Source organism: Centropristis striata, chromosome 14 (genome assembly GCF_030273125.1).
Source record: "Centropristis striata isolate RG_2023a ecotype Rhode Island chromosome 14, C.striata_1.0, whole genome shotgun sequence".
In the NCBI taxonomy this organism is placed as follows: Eukaryota; Metazoa; Chordata; class Actinopteri; order Perciformes; family Serranidae; genus Centropristis; species Centropristis striata.
Window position 1 is genome coordinate 10,433,253 of NC_081530.1, and position 18,132 is coordinate 10,451,384.

Consider the following 18,132-nt stretch of genomic DNA (forward strand, 5'->3'; position numbering starts at 1 on the left):
CACAAAATATGTTTACAGTGCAGTAACTTAACAAATCCCAAGCTTAAATGCATGTATAACAGTATAAATAGGAATACAAAAGGAAGCAAATAAAAAATAACCACTGACTGTGATTTATTTATTTTTTCAGTGCAAGAACAGCAGACCAACATTAATTGCAAGAAGTAATTTTGTGCATTTTTACTCTGCATTTTTAAGATTTCATGCTCAAATGCATGTAGTTGTACTGAGGGCTACTTCAAGTGAGGGTGTGGGCCCTATGCGGCCCCCGGGCCTCCATTTGCCCACCCCTGTCCTAGGCATATTCAGTCGTTTCCGTCTTCTCTGTTTCCACAGCTGTCGTGCTTTTACTCTGAAGGTCCCATCCCTTCTCTTTCCTGTGTGCTCCGGGCTAAGAGTCGTCGCCTTGACGCTCCTCCCTGTTGCTGCTGGGAATGAGCGCACAGTGAAGTGTTGGTCTGTCCGTGTGTCGTCCACTATGCCACGGGTCCAGCGGTGTCAGCTGTAATGAAGCAGTGTAATGTACCGGACCGGACGGACCCCCTGACACTCCGCACTTATTCCTCTTCGTCCCTGCAGAAGATGGTCGCTGGCGGCTAGTTCCAACTTCGGACTCCGTGGCTTTTTTCCTCGGCGAAGCGCACTGAAATCAGTTGGTGAGTGTCCGTCGTTGCGCACATTCACTGTCACCTGTTCTGCTCCACAGGTAGGACACGGGACTGGCTTATGTCGCTGTGTGCAAAGACCTCGACAAGCCTCCAAAACTGGAGGAGAAGCTAGAAGATAATAGGCATGCAGGGAGGAATGAATGAGCCAGTAGCTGCTCTGAAACTGACAAAACATTTAAATAACAGGAACTGAAACAACATATTATTATCAACGTATCTGCCATCAGCAGACGTATTTGTTCAACTGTAACTCTTTTAGTGTAGCAAACAGGCCCACAGTCCACTCCAGCAGCCTACCTGTCTCCTCCATATGGGCTCAGAGCATTGTGTGGATCAGCTGTTCACATGGAAATGCCACTGGCTCCCCACAGAGAGCTCTATGGCAGCTGGATTATCTGTGTACAAACGGTGACCTTAATGTAGGGCTGGGCGATATGGACCAAAAGTCATATCCCCATATATTTAGGCTGAATATCTATATACGATATATTTCCCGATATCTTTATCAGAAAGTGAGAGCAAATGTTCAAACGTCAAAGTCAAAGCCAAATATGACATGTCAAAAGTAGTTTTACTGAAACTGTTTATTTAAGTGAACATAAATAATGTATAACAGGAGTACATAAAAAAATCAAAGTTCCATAAATTGCACATTTAAATAAAAAAAAATATCTTAAATAAAAATAGCATATGAAATAAAATAGGCCAATCTTTTTCTGAAATAAATATATTTATATGAGAAAAGAATAAAGAAGATTACAAAATAACTAAATATGACAAGCCCTAGTAAGGACAGCATTTACAAATAAAGACTTTTTAAAACTATATCGATATATGCGATATGGTCTAATTCCACATCCTATTTAAAAATATATAAATATATTTTTTATATTGATATATCGCCCAGCCCTAGGTCAAAGGTCCATTGGACAATATTTTGTGCCAGTATTCAGCTATAAATGTGACCACTTTGAATTCCTGAAAATAGACAGTTATCCACTTAGATCATCCTAAAATGCTGAACATGTAAAAACTGCAACGAAAAAACAATTTCATAACCTTACCTATCATAAGACCTAAGGTCATTATTGGCACTTAAAAGAGCTAAACTCCTAAGGAAACTTTCCCTGGGGAAAAACGAAACGAAACAAGGTAAACTGTGTGAGAGTGTTTAAGCCCTTTGTTTTTATGATGATGATACTTTTGTTGTCAAATCTGACATTTTTCACATAACAGCAGCTCTAGCAAAGACAGAAATTCAGTCTAACCTTATTAAATATCCCTGTATCTCCGATTTGATGGTTACAATCCATATTGAGTGTTCAGAACATGGTTGGGATCAGAGATAATGCTGAGTATGTTCTTATGGCTTATTCACATAGTTATCCTTGGAAGAGCATCTATTCCCATTCACATTAGCGTCAGTTCCACGTGTGCAAATTTAAGGCCTGTGAACCAGCCTCAGTTTTTATGCCTTGGTGAAGGAGGAACAGAAGATGTTTCTAAAAAAGCTCAGAATTTAAAACAGTATTAGGGTGTCTGTCTTTGTGTAGCAGTTATAATCCTGGTCTTCTTCAATGTGCTTTTTAGTGAATCATCAGTGTCAAATAAGGGAAATGAAGTCTGAGTCTGCAGGGGAACCAGCTCCTCCTCCCTATTTATAATACTCCCTTTAGCTCCATGGCACTTCCTTCTTAATTTTATGGATTTCACCCTGTGTTAATTACATATCCATGAGGTCATTATTTTAAAAGCAGTCTCACAGCTTGTGCTTGGTTCAGTGGCTGGCTGCTGCTCTGCGGTGCAGTGATCACATGTCAATCAAGCAATGTTGGCAATACTAGGACTTTTATATTTTATTATTTTTCATATATTTCTGTTCAGCCATGCCAGCTCTCAATATTCATGTAACCCCAGCATCATGTTATTTAAAGCTGCATTCAATTATTTTTTTGGTCACTTGGAGGCAGCAGAAGAAGCTGTCAACACAACAGTGATATATTGTTAGCTTGTATAGTTTTAATGGCAAATGTGTTTAATTGTTGTCGACCGATATGGGTTTTTTTAAGGCCAATACCGATTATTTTAACATCAGTCTTAACCGATCCCCGATATGTGCTGCCGATTTTTTTTGGCCGATTCTTGAAGCCGATATTGCCTTTTCTCCCTCCATTTACATAATAAAAATGACACAATGATAACAAAGTCTCAAACACAAGTCTCAATTTAAACAAAAAAAGAAACATTTATTAACAAAACATATTAACAGTTGGATAGCAAACAATGTGTATGTTGTTCTAGGCCTCAAGGTGGTGGCGCCTCAGATGATCCACATATTTGATGTGTTTTTCTTTTTCCGGTATCAGCAGCAGCTCACCAGACAATGGCAGATGTTGCACCGAGCCTTGCCTGGTGTTGGCTCAGTGAAATGGGCTAATTGATCGGCGAACGCACGCACGTATAGGCCGATGCCGATACAAGTAAAAAACGCAAATATCGGCCCCATATATCAGTCGGCCGATATATCGGTCCACCTTCTATATGTTCAGTTAGGACACAGTAAAAAAAAAAAGGGTTTTAAGTTGCTAAATGCTGGTACTGGACATGTAGCAAAGTGGCTTTTTTGTGGTTTGACACTTTTCACAGCAATGTTGAGCATCATCTGTTCATCAAGGAGCACAGTCGGGATTACTAAAACCTTAACAATTTTTTATTGCTGTTTCCAGCTCGAACTGCAGCCACAAGTGCACTTTGTAACACACTTTAAAACCCCTAAAGATAAGTAGGCTAAATAGACTTTTTTAACTTTTTGTTCATTTTTTTACTTTTTAGCTGTTCGAAAGCAAAGGAGGATGTTTTGCTAGCTAGCTAACTTTAGCAGCAAGTTAGCAATTAGCAAGCTAAGGCAAGCTAAGGTGGGCACTGGTCTACTTTTATCCTTTTTTTAACTAACATTTCATCATCATAAGCTCTAGTTTTTTAGCTATTCCCAAACTACTGCATTAAAAAAAATCTTAACAAGTTAGCAGTTAGCTAGCTAAAGAGTGAAACATTTTTTTTTAATTTATTTTACTCAAAGGCTAATGGCAACTTTTAGTTAGTGTTGTTATTGTTTTCTTGCATGTTACTCAATGCATCAGCTGATGTGAATCATTTAACACGCGCCTGAAATGTCAATATGAGACCTTTGACCATTCCATTTATTTTTATTGGCTCTCTTGCATGACATGAACTTTAGTGATGAGAGGATATGTGGACTGCGAATGTTCTTTTTCCTCACTCTTACCTCACACCTATGTCTGCAAATAATCTAAAAGTATAATATAATTTAAAGTAAACCCTGAGGTTGGTTGTTATTGTAAACGTGAATACAGGCAGTCCTAGTCGTATTTAAACTCTCTTAGTTGATAGTTGTCATGGGAAGTGAAGGTACTTTGCTCACACCATCATAGCTGGCAGCCTGCTCTGTTCTGTCACCGTGAATCATCTGACTCCATCTCATCTGTTCTCCTTCCACATCCGGCTCTTTCTCAGAGATCAGGCTTCATGTCACTGTGCGTTAACGCAGAGGATGGCAGAAGGATGATGCCATAGCAGCGGGTGCGCTTTTCCCACCTGTTCTGATTGTGCAGTCCCAGAGGTGGCAGCGTTTATCACTAACGTCCTGCACAGCCTCAGTCAGCCCTACCTTTATCTTTAGCTGGGAACAAAGGCTGCCACTGCTATCAGTAAACAGGTAACTGCTTTACCTATAAAATCTCTTTAATCTCCAGCGGCCTCAGCTATACCAAGCAGCTTATCTTCATCCTGTCCAACTGTGTCCCTCATTAAAGAGCTAAAAGGAACACATTTATTATACAACTTTATTGTGCGTGCAATACAGATATTTTTGGACTGAAGCTGTCAAAGGCTGGTATTTTCAAAAAACAAAAACGCCAAAGCTGGTAACTTTGTATATAGTAATAAGATGATTGAAAAAATAATAAATCATTTTGAAAAAGTATTAGTCATGCAGACAAAAAATGAAACATTTGCTGGTGATAGCCTCTTAACCCTTTGATGCACAACATATTGACACATATTGACCCACATTCATTTCCCATGTTATTTAATGCTTGATGTGTGTTTCTGTGCTCTGTCTTTTGATATCAACTTATTTTATGATTGAATATTCCAAGTATTCTTTAAATATCTTGTTTTTGATAACAACAGATCATTATTTCCATTTTGCTTCTAATACTTTATGAAGAAAAAAGTTTTTGTATTATTACATAGCTAACTACTGGGGTAAGTAGCGTGCTAAATTAACTACTTAGCCAAGAAGTTAGCTAAGTAGTTAGCTTAGCAAGCTACTTAGCTAAGAAGTTAGCTAAGTATTTAGTTTAGCAAGCTACTTAGCTAAATACTTAGCCAAGAAGTTAACTAAGTAGTTAGCTTAACAAGCTACTTAGCTACAATATGGGTCATTTTTGACCCATGTTGTGCATTAGAAGAGTTGTGACACAAAAAGGGATTTTATTCAAAAATAAATAAAGGAAAACATACAATTAGGATGTATGATGATCAAAAACAAACTAATTGAGGAAAACTTGGAATACTGAATGATGAAAATAATTTATTGCAAAGATATAGAACATAAAAACTTTCGGGTCACTTTAGACCCATATTGTGCATCAAAGGGTTAAAGGAGATGCTGCATGTCTTTGTTTTTTTATGATAACTTTTGGACATATGAAAACTAAATCACACAGTTTACTTTTACTGCACTTAACTTCCGTGCATCATGTTTTTACGTAACTATGTCACTTTCAGTAGTCACATCCTTGTAACTACTTCTCTTCTGACATTTACATACATTTATTTACTGTTTAGACTGTCTTTTATAACGCCTTACCAGGAACTTTTTTGTCCTAAACCTAGGTCAGTGGTTTTGCAGCGTAAATTGCAGAAATTAAACTGCAGCCATTTCTTACAACAGCAATTCGTACGTGTAATGACGTGTGCACTATTTTTAGAACGCTCTGCTCTGTGCCACAAAACACTCATGTATGAGTCATTATGGGTGGTATTGACAAATGACCTGTCATTTCGGTTGGAGATCTTCTTGCAGACTTTTGGACTATAAAGACGTTCAGACCATCCGTGTTTATTACTGTGGCTTAGTGTGATTCCTCTTGGTTATTTGTCTCCACATCTCTTTTTCTTTTTTTAATCCTCCTTGTACATACAGCCTCGAGACTAGCACGATTTGTTCCCCCTCAAGTAAATATATTTTCAACACAGTGCACATCCAAATAACTTTTTCCAGGTGCTGGATTAAAAAAACTAATTGAAGGCAGAAGTCAGACAAAAGATCTGCACACTGTACTGATCCCTGGCTGTGACTTTAATTTAACAGAGCAACAAAAAAATCAATGACGACCAACCCAACCAGAGCTATGCAAGCAGAATTATAAACGGTGATGTCATCTTTGTGTGTCAGAGCTGAGAAAAATTGCAACGAAAAAGGGCCTGAAACAGATTGAATGATACCAAGACCTCCTTATCCTGCTGCGGAGGATTTGAGATGAAAAGTGGAAGGACACTTGTTGTTTTTGTCCCCCATAGAATTGCGCAAAGAAAAGAGCTCCTTTGAAGCGTGACTCTCGGGAGCAAGATAAACGACAGCCAAGTGTTGCCTGTCACTTACAACTTTACCACCCGGCGCCAAATTTAATTCCCATTGATTGCGGGCCTTGCCACTCTCAGGATAGAAACAGTAATTTGCCGTGCTAAATTCTAGTCATTCATTATTCCTCTGTATTGACCAGTGACCTATAAGAGTTTAGTCCGAGCCGGTGCTTCTGTAAAGCCCATTGCCCTTTACAGTGACCTATGGCTGGCTGCCATTTGGCTACAACTACTTTTATCTCTTCCATTAAAATATACCAGTCAATTCTTTCCCCACCTGGGTCCGGAAGACGTATATGACAGCAGAGATGAAGGACGGAGGTTGATAATAATAACAGAAGAGACCTGTTTCCTTCGACGATGTGTTACACTGCTCTGACCTCAACCTCTCTGTGCCCATTTTCCCAGCAGCCCATGAGAGGCAGGGGGTGGCAGCATAACTCAATAGATTCCCCCCAGCATGTCTCTGCCAATGGGAAAGGACTGTGGTTCGTCAATGTCATCTCTCCTGCTGCCAGCCTCTCCATACTGATTAGATGGGAAGGGAACAGTAGGTGAGATGAGATGGTTCCTCTGTGGAGACAAAGGGGTCATTGTAATTCCCAAGGCATCCATCCAATCCACAGATCAGTGACCTTTTCAGTGTATCGCACCGCACAATAGAATCAGCTGCTTGGTTTTCCCCCGTAATTACCGCACGGAATTCCGTCTGCCCTAGAAACAGTCACGGCATCTCAACGCGGTTTGTCAGACATCAACCATGTGAAGAGCTCATGCTGTTGATTGGCAAATGGAGTGTCTGTAAGAGGGCGATGAGTGTGGCTGCTGTTTTGAATAGCGTTTCAATGGGCACCATCAAACATGGTTTTCAATGAAGATGCCTGTGTACAGCTGCACCTGGAACCTTGTCTTTCCATTCCTGCCTTTACTTCGGTTTGCTGTCATTTCAGGTGACACTAACTTCTCACCTGTCTTGTGATCTGGTTTTCACCAAAGGTAAAGTGTTGGGCACACAGAAAGAGAAAGGTGCAGTGAGGATAGGGCTGGGCGATTTATCGATATAAAAGATATATCGATATATTTTTAAATGTGATATGGAATTAGACCACATATCGATATGGATAAAGTTTGACCTGTGATCCTTGCTCCAGGCAAGCTGCTTTATATATACATGCTGCCCTTACGAGGGTTTGTCATATTTAGTTATTTTGTAATGTTCATTATTATTTTCTCATATCAATGTATTTATTTCAGAAAAAGATTGGCCTATTTTATTTCATAGGCTATTTTTATTTAAGATATCTTTTTTTAAAATGTGCACTTTATGGAGCTTTGATTTAAAAAAAAAAAAAAAAAAAAAAAAAAAAAGGTACTCATGTTATAGTACTACAGTATTTATATTGACCTAAATAAATGGTTTAAATAAAACTACTTGTGACATGTTATATTTTTATTTGACTTTGAACATTTGCTCTTAAGTTGTGATAAAAGTATCAGGATATATATCATATATCGATATTCAGCCTAAATATATCGGGATATGACTTTTGGTCCATATCGCCCAGCCCTAAGTGAGGACTAGGCACCGGTAGCGGAGTTTCCATTAAAGTCTAATTGAATTTTGAAGCGAAATTAAAGAAAATGCGGATTAGGGACGTTTCCATCACCTGGTTTTGGTCGAATAAACAACACTGCATACATGTACTCTAGCCAGAAGATTTCAGTGTAATGTATTGCTGTAGGCTAATCCGCCAGTAAACAGTAAAAGAAGAAGAAATTGATCAAAAGACATATTTGGCACCCATGAGAGAAAAAATGTCTTCAGGAATTAGATTCAATTGGGCAACCTATAATTGTTCTTTCATGTCAGCTCATCTTGACCGGCAGAGCAGAAACAGCTCACAGTCATGTGAGTAAAATGTTCGCTACGTCAGAACTTATTGGCAAAGAAGCGCTTCCATCTCCTGTTTGGCTCGTTAACTATTTTTCTAAAAAGACAAAAACCACTACAGTCAAGCAAAAAAATGTTTTAAAGCAAATTTTTGAAAGTTTTTTCACACTAGTGCTGTCAACTTTTTTGCTGGATTTAGCAACTTTATGACCCACTTAGCAATTTTATTTCTAAAAAGCTACTCATGACAAATTAAGCAACTTATTCAGACAATCAAGGAAAAGCAACAAATATGTTATATCTTTACTTATTCACATGTATGCTGCTCAGAGTAATCACAGTTTTCTAAGTTGACAGCCGACAACTACTAAACTACTAAACTCTTTGCAAATTAAATGAAATTGTGATGATTTTCTCACTTTTGTAGCTAGTGCTAGCTATTTTGTTATTGGAAAGAGTAACAGCCCTGCTGGGCAGTGTGCTGAGCTGTTGCTCTCGCTACCATAAGCTGCTCAGTTTCAATATTAGGCTAAAAAGTGTGTATGCAGTGCAGTGCTGAATTGCAACCGTGGTGCTCTGTTGGGATTAAGCTATGAGCAGATGAAAGTCTTAAGCTACAGTAGTCAACTGAGGGAAAACACTGTTGTGCTGTCCACCTCTGTCTGGCTGAGTCCTTTAAAGTCATGCTCAGCAACCCCACCATCTGGGTGAGGGTTTGAATCTTTGTTATTGATTACTACTGAAGTTCCAGATATCTCTGGTGCTCAGAGGTCTTGATGATTTGCTACTTTACTTTGTCTTATGTGATAATAATATTGATATCTTCAGTCTTGAAGTGTTGGTCAAACAAGAACAAAACAAGTACTCTGATACTACCAACTTGGGAAATTCTGACGATTCAATTTATTCAATCAAGAAAATACTCACAAAAATCTAAGTTATTGTTAGTTGAAGCTCAAGGTAGGGCTGGGCAATATGGACCAAAAGTCATATCCCGATATATTTAGACTGAATATCGATATACGATATATATCCTGATAATTTTATCACAAAGTGAGAGCAATACAACACAAGCAACACAATTAAAAAAAGATTAAACAAAAAATAGAACAGTAAAATACAATAAGATAAAATACATTAAATTAAAACAAGATGAATAAAATGTACTGCCCGCACAAAATAAAATATGTATGTATACAAATAAAAACGTCAAATATGACATGTAACAAGTAATTTTATTGAATATAAATACTGTAACAACAGGAGGACCTTTTTCTCTTCATTTTAAAAAAAATCAAAGCTCCATAAAGTGCACATTTAAATAAAAAAGAAATCTTAAATAAAAATAGCCTATGAAATAAAATAGGCCAATCTTTTTCCAAAATAAATATATTTATATGAGAAAAGAATAATGAACATTACAAAATAACTAAATATGACGAACCCTAGTAAGAGCAGCATTTATATATACAAAGAAATAAAATTTTTTCGAAGTATATCTATATATCCGATATGGTCTATTTCCATATCACATTTAAAAATATATCTTTATATCGCCCAGCCCTAGCTCAAGGTATGATGAATTCAGAGTGACAGAAGATCTGATGTTGGTAATTTTGGCCCCAGATCATGCAGGTGGGACTATTGTGAAATTTTGCGCCTTGGGATCTTTTTGTATGTTTATCGAAATGGTTGCCAGTCCACATCTGTTAAGCTTGGACCAGTGTAAATGTAGGGATATGTCGGGATGGATAGATGGAGAATCCCAATGTCTCTCCTACTGGAGATGAACTCCTCTTCTGTTGCAGCTCCTCTTTTATCCCTATTGCTTAGTGCAGCTTTAATCACGCACTCTAAGACAACACAAGAGCTTGACACTTGTGCTGATGCAGGGTGGCAGTATGTGTGTTGGCCTTATAGCATTTTTTGTGTGTGTGTGTGTCTTATTTGCCCGGGTGGTTGTCAGAGAGTGCTTGAGGCCCCAGCGTGCAGGAGGTGCACGTGCAGCCGCAGCCACCCAGGCTGCATCGCTGTTGCCACGATGCTCTAGTTCGGAGAGCGCCCGGGGTGGAGGACGGCCTCGGTTACACTCTCCCAAACAACAGGCTCTGTGCTGTAATATTGATGTGACGGCTGCACACACTGTCCTCTCTGTGTCACACGTATCGGACATGTGTAGATTTATTCTCCTGGCCTTACTGCCGCTACAAGGATGCCACTGATATATGGATCCTGAAAGCTAATAGTAGTAGTGCTGGATGGATTATATTCTGAAACAAGTAGCCAGTCAAAAGAAGATTACTTGTCAAAGCTTTGATGATATATACATTTTGGTTGTGATTTGTCACAAAGAAAAGCCAAACATTCTCTGCTTGTAGCTTCTCGATTGTGAATATTCTGCTGTTCTCTGGTAAATTTGTTGGCTTTGTGTTTAAGACTGCAGGTCCGACAGTTAGCACTTTGACGTTTCACCTTGAGCTCATGGAAACTTACATTTTTCAGTTTGAGGGACTGATATTGAACCTCAATGGCTGACACTGAATATCTGGTCAGATTTTTAAGTTAAATTGTTTCTATTGTTGCAAACGGTTCTTTGGTTTTCCATCGCCAAAGAGCCGGCTCCCAGATCCCTTGAATCGTGAACCGCTACCTCAGGGGCTGGGGGCGGGGCTATCTGACCAACAAGACCAACTGGGTGCCGTTTGGAGAGACCAACTAAAATGTGTATCATTCATTTATTTGATTTGTTTAACTGCAATGCGATTGATACGGGCTAGCACTAGCGTGCTAACGTTAGCTGGCGATCGATAGCGTGCTAGTGTTAGCGGGCTAGCAAGACCAAGACCAACTCGGTGACGTTGAGAGAGACCAACCAAAAACGTGTTATCATTAATTTATTTGATTTGTTTAACTGCAATGTGATTGATACGGGTTAGCGTTAGCTTACAGCAAAGTCCAACATCAACATCTTACATTCAGTTTTAATAAGAGTGTATTCGGCGTAGGGCTGGGTGATATGGACCAAAAGTCATATTCCGATATCCGATATATTTAGGCTGAATATAGATTTACGATATATATCCCGATATTTTTATCGCAAAGTGAGAGCAAATGTTCAGTCAAAGTCAAATATGACATGTCACAAGTAGTTTTATTGAAACTGTTTATTTAAGTGAACATAAATACTGTATAACAACAGGAGTACCTTAGTAAAAAAAAAAAAAAAATCAAAGCTCCATTAAGTGCACATTTAAATAAAAAAATATCTTAAATAAAAATAGCCTATTAAATAAATTAGGCCAATCTTTTTCTGGAATAAATATATGTATAAGAGAAAAGAATAACGAACATTGAAAAATAACTTAATATGACAAACCCTAGTAAGGGCAGCATTTATATATAAAAGACAGAAAATTAAAATATATTGATATATGCGATGTGGTCTAATTCCATATCCAATTAAAAAAATATATCGATATATCATTTATATTGGCTCCCGGTTGAAAAACCCTAATAGGGATCAACCCCCCTTTGTAGAGGATCGAGGGTTGAGGGCAGTGGATATTTATCAGCACTGTGTGTCAAGTTGTTCTGGTCAAAAATTTCTTATAAACATGACTTAATTAATCAATTTATTAAACCTATTAAGTGTGTAAGGGTTCAGAATATATATCCATGTCCATGTTTGGCTATGTCCCATTAGTTGTTGCAGCAATTTTTGGGTTGACCATTTATTTCACATATTTGGTGCTGAATTAGGCAATTTTCTTAATACCGAGAATGGGTAAAAATGGTCAACAAAAACCTCCAGAATATTACATCAATATATCAAGACCTTTGGAACAACATAGAAAAATCCATGCTGTGATTTTGTATCAAAAACTTTGGTCATTTGGGAGATTTCAGTGTTTGCAATTGGAAGATGAGCACCTCTGTTCTCTAAATTATATAAAAAAAAACAACCTTATTGTCAATAAACCAAGGAGAGCGCATCCTCTGAATGCTCTAGGTCTCTAGTTTATGGTTTTAAAGTTTCATGAGGCTGTGATTATCCTAGGGGTCAAAGCAGCTCATTTTATGCAGTGAGGTCGAGACTGAAGAAATGCCCTCACTGCAATGAACTGGCTACTACTGATGACTAACATCATCCTACAAAAAGAAAACCTCAGTATAAACAAATATTCAAATTCAGTCGCGAGACATAGCACATTTAAATGCATGAGAAAAAGCTGTGGTATTTGCCTTAAATTGCATGTTATCAGCAAAAAGTAGCCTTGTATGTAAAGAGATTTGACTGAGACTGAGAAAACCCAGAGAGCTTTTTTTCATTCAGATATCATGATGTCAAAGATCACATGACTGCTTTGAAAGTTGCAATTCCAAATCAAAAAGGGATCCTTTAGGTCTTCTAGTTCCATCTGATACCAGTATCCTCAGTATACCGTATTTCCTCAAATAGTAGCCGGAGCTTCTATTAATAAAAAATCAGTTTGGGACCCGGCTAATAATAGGGGCAGGCTATTATTTGAAGGAGGCTTTTATTAAAAAAAGGAAAATCAGAGCAGCTCTGACCGGCACTTTTAAGATTGTTTTACACAGCGCATTGTAGCCAGTTACCCTGATGTCAGCCATATTGGAAGTACTTGGATTTAAAATGTCTAAACTACTAAAAAGCCCAGAAGAACATGAGTAAACGGCTTGACTTTACAGAGAATGACTAGGACAGCGGGAGAAACAACCATATTTACGTACAGTACAAACTTGTGTGGCCAAACTTCAAAATACAGGTGTTGTGTGGAAATCTGTTACCGTCAAATGATGTTTCCTGAATGGTGTTCTCCGTAGCATCACCTCCGCGGTTAGAGGATTTAAGTTTAATGTTAGGCCTTGTAGAGATAACTGTTTGGGGTTCAGGTAAACTTGGGCTCATGTTAACAACTTAAAGGAGGACTGGTTGGGGTCAGGGGTCAGGTTGGTGCAGGTTAAGGTAAGGGGGACACATATCGACGGGGGAACAGACTTTGACATAACACCAGTAAGACACCCGGCTTATAAAAGAGGCCGGCTTTTATTTACTAAAAATAGTTTTTACACCCTGTTACTAAATGAGGCCGGTCATTAATAGGGGCCCGGCTTTAAAATGACGAAATAGGGTATCCATAAAATTGAGTTGAGAAAAACAGCAAAAATTCAGATGTTGGAACACAAGTTCTTGTACAGCTGATAGGGTTTTTACTACAGTTAACATTTGAGAACTTTGTCTTCTTTTTGAAATGGGGGAAAAAGGATTTGATGGAAAGAGAATCAGCTCAGACTAAGCCCTTTTATTTTTTCATCCTAAGAAGCAGTTGTATCCATCACAGCTTTAGTGATGGTAGGTTTGGAGCCAGATGCAGAAGGGTGAAGAGACAGGAATGAAAGTTCAAAGACTTACAAGTAAATAGTCTGAAAACGCATGACACTGTAAACACTGGAAAGCTAAGACTAGGAAAGTCTCAACACTGAGGAGATAAAGACGAACTGACAACAGGCAAACAGACTCAATAAACAAGTGTTAGACACTGGTAAAACAAATTAGGGCAGAACAGACAGTCACAATGGGGGGAAAGCAGACAAGAATTCAAACTGGAAATGAGATGAGGCACATTCTACACTGTAAAAAAAACAACCCTGTTGTTTTTACTGTAAAAAAACAGCAGCTGTGTTTGTCAGAACTTTACCGTAATAAATTCGGTGCAACTTTTTCAAATATTACGGTAAAAGGATATTGGCACTGTTGATTTCACGTTTAAGATTGCCATTTTATTCCATATTTTACCATATAAATAGAAAGTTTTTCCATCAAAAGAAACGTTTTGCCATATAATTGACAAGAAAATATTTATAAATGCTGCATAAATTAAAGATTTTACCACTAAAGATTACAGTATATTTTTGTCAGAGATATGGTGTTTACTAGATTTAACAGTTAGAAAAAAGTATTTTTTACAAAAGATAAATGCTAAAATTACAGTATATATATTACAGTATATGTTTTTTTACAAACATGGTGCCAGTGAATTTTACAGTAGGGTAATGTTTTTGTTTTTTTTAAACTGTAAAAAATACTGTTTTGGCTGATTATATAAATGTACGGTGTTTCATTGTTACTGAAACTGAATTAACCCATTTATCATTTTATGGTCTTTTACTGTCATGGTTTAGCAGTTTTTCACTGTAAAATCTACAGACAGTTTTTACAGTGTACTACAAAATAAAAAAGTGAAATATACTAAATATAATCCGCCACCTAGAAAACAAAAGCCTCAAGATAACAATAAAAAATGAACCCAGAGCCTAGAAAAGCCTACCTGTCCATTTAAAATAATCCCCAACACTATGCAGCAGGGCTGGCGGATAATTCAATATGATAAATTATCATCTTTCAATGAAATTGTAAATAATTTTATCAATATCATTAGAAATGTGCAGGTTATTACATCACACTTTACATTAGCACTCAGTACAATGAGATTAACAAACTGGACTCCAACCTCCATCCTTTCAGCTCCATTACCCAGAATACAACAGTGAATACAGCTCAGGACAGGGTTCTCTGAGGTAAATAATGGTGGAGAATAATGTGTAAAGGTCTAATTGGAACACAAATCTTGGTTGGAATAAACTGTGAATCGTGTTTTCCAGCAGCAGTGTGCAGAACTTTCTTTATTTAGCTTAATCGTTCAACTCATGCGTGCCTAAACCCAGGAACTGCTTACTCTAATACCCTAGTGTAGTTTAATCAAGCTATTGTCTTCATCTGATTACTTTGTATTTGTGTGCATGCATCTAAACACAATCAGTGTATAGCTTTATTCTCTATAATGTCGCTTAAAGCCTTTATGTTCATTTGCACTGAAGTTCTTAATTAGATGAGAAAATACTAATAGTACTTGCATTTGTCAAGTACAGTTATCTCCGAAAATAAATAAAACTCCTGATATATTTAGACTGAATATCCTGAATAAACTTTAACCTAAACAGTAATTCATTCACATAGTAGATAAAAATAGGCTTTATCATGTGGTTATTTTATATAGGATATTTATTCATTGAATTACCAGAAAACATGCTATATCATGATATTTATAATCAGAATATTTATGATCTATATCTTGCTTTATAATAAAGTTTTGGCTAATTGATCTACAATATATTCAGGATTTTCATCACACAAAGTTTGGAATTAAAGACAAGGTTCCCAAGGTTAATTTTTCAGAGGATGGCAAATCTCTCCTGCTTCTAGTACTCTTACTTCTTAGAATCAATGTAGGTTAATTGCTTTCATATAGACAACTGATGGATTCATTAAATAATGAATACAGAATGTAATGACACGAACACACTAACTTAATGTAATGTATGTGTAAGACTTGTAGTTGGAACTTCAGCGAACATTTTATGACTGTTTCATCCATTGTGAAATGAAAGTTACAGTGTAAATGATTGATAGTTGCCATTACTCGGTTATAAAAGAGTGCTAAAGTGATGTAGTATTACACTTCGACAAAGTTAGAGAACTTGCAAGAGACTGATGTGAAATAATGGTCAATGGTCCTCACAGCCTCTAGTTGTGTTTCTCACTGCTCTTGCAAACTCTTTTTAATTGTAAATGATGTAAATAAACAATTTATTAGGCTATGGTTTCACTAGCTTGTCAAAACAGCTGGTTAGCTTGTCGGAGAGCGTCTTTAGGATAACGGCTTTGACGTTCAAGTCATGTTTCTGCTGTGTAGTTCACTATAGCATAACGTTAGCTTTTTACTTCTGTCGGCTGCATTAATGGTTCAACACATCATAACAGTGGTATGACATTATTTTCTCATCTCATCTCACAAACGTGTTTGGCAGAGAGATTATTTTCTGCTAATAAAGCTGGCTATAGGGGGAAAATATCCTCTTTTTGGCCGTATTGCGTCCTTCGGTGTGGTAAACTCTGGAGGTGAGCCTTCTGAATCGGGTATATATTATATTTATATTATATATATTAGGGCGTGGTATTTAAATGACGCTTGTTTCAAGCCACCACTAGGGTTGTCACGATACTAAGATTTTCAACTCGATACCGATACTCAGGAAAATATTCGATACTCGATACCAATTTGGATACCACAAGGATAAAAACAAAGACCCCAAAATTTAACAGAAATATTTTTATTAACAAGAAAAATGCAACATATAAAAATAAACAACCACAGGTTAAATATTTATAATAAAAAACAGTTGTGCAGAAAGAAACTGCAACTATGATAACAAGCTTCAGGTCTGAGGTAGTGTAAAAAATAAATAAATATAACAAACAATAACAATTAGAACAATATTTTGAGGTTGTATGCTGTGCACAATAATAGGCAAACTTGATAAAAAATAAAAATAACTTAACTTAAGTGTTCCTTCATTGGCTATGCTTTACACACATAACAATAAACTATCGGTACTTTTGAATAGGAGTATCGTATCCGGATACAACGTTTAAGTTATAATACTTTTGACAACCCAAGCCGCCACATTTATCAACAGCCGATCATTCTCACTCTGTGATTGGAGAGATACGATCGTTTGATAAATCACACATGAACCCTGTCGTAAGACGAAATATACACTCATATCTGTGCTCGTTTTTACGCTCGTTTGATAAATGAGGGCCAATGTGATTTTCTCTTGTCTGACCTTTAAAATGGGGCCAGTTGGAGGGCCATTTATGTCTGCTCAGGATTAGCTGATAATCAGTTGAATCAGAACATGATAGGCTAAAAGTCATACATCCCCCCAAAACAGCCTGTCCTTGCTCAAAATGTTCTGTTCCTCAGATCATCCTTGAAGTCTTTGCCAGCTCTGCCAGCCAGTCATTCTTTACAGCTCTCTGTCAAGTGTGCTAATTGCTGTAAATAGCTGGGTGCTCCATTGTTGTGATTGACCCTCATGAAAGCTGCTCAATCTGCCTCATATTTGGCAACATGGAGGGCACTTTGTCGGCCTCATTTTGTATAATGGCTTGTTGTTATTGCACATTAAACACAGTTAATTACAAAGAGGGTGGAATGCTTTTAGTTGCTATTTGAAGGACTGTGAAGGGAGGTCCTCTTTGGACCTGTGGACCAGTAAACAATATAGCTGAATGGTATCAGTGAGAGAGTAAAGCTAGATCCAAATTGTATCACTGAACAACAAAACCAATCAGTTGAACTACAAAACCAGATTGAAGCTGAGAGCTGATAATTTAAGGTCATTCAAATAACGCCTTTTTGCACCTTTTCTCTGATAACTATATGATAATTATTACTGTAGGTAGTAAGAGTCATGCTAATGTTTGAAATATGAGCCTATCCATGTTCCCAGGGTCCTATGTTCTCCGGTTTAATATTCGGTTAACACACACTAGCCTATTATGCATATTATGCTTTGGTCAAATTTGAGCCGTTTCAAGTTAAAATATTTCATAAATATTATCAAATGAACCTTAACCCATGCCATATTAAGTGAATACAGAGCTGGGGAACATCTTTTCAGATTTCTGTTGTGTTATGTTACTTTATCTCGTATTAATAGATTCCAAAGAGAGGTATACATTTTTGCTTAAACAGTTTCTCTTAATGTTGCAGCTGCAGTAGCTAAACTGTACGGGTGCAAAAGGGTGTTCGTATAAACAATCTTCCCATCCTGTGAGACCGCTTTTCCTTTTCCTTTATTAATCTTTTATTAATTTTTGGTATCTGTTTGGATGTTGTGTATGGACTCTTAATTGTACTGTACAAGTGTTGTGTCATGTCTTGTGATACATGTTTGTCAGCGTCTATGATTGTATATGTGTTGGGACTGTTTTGAGATTGGGATTGTTGTTGTTGTTGTTGTTGTGTTTGTTTT

General features: G+C 37.3%; 1 protein-coding gene across 1 annotated transcript in view; it reads left to right on the forward strand.

Moving 5' to 3' along the window:
• The first annotated feature begins 279 nt into the window (after window positions 1–279).
• Window positions 280–18,132, forward strand: part of pkib (protein kinase (cAMP-dependent, catalytic) inhibitor beta) — a 37,856-nt gene continuing 20,003 nt past the window's right edge. Inside the window, exon 1 of the mRNA XM_059349621.1 lies at window positions 280–656. The gene's annotated coding sequence lies outside the window, so the exon portion shown is untranslated. The remainder of the gene's footprint in view (window positions 657–18,132) is intronic.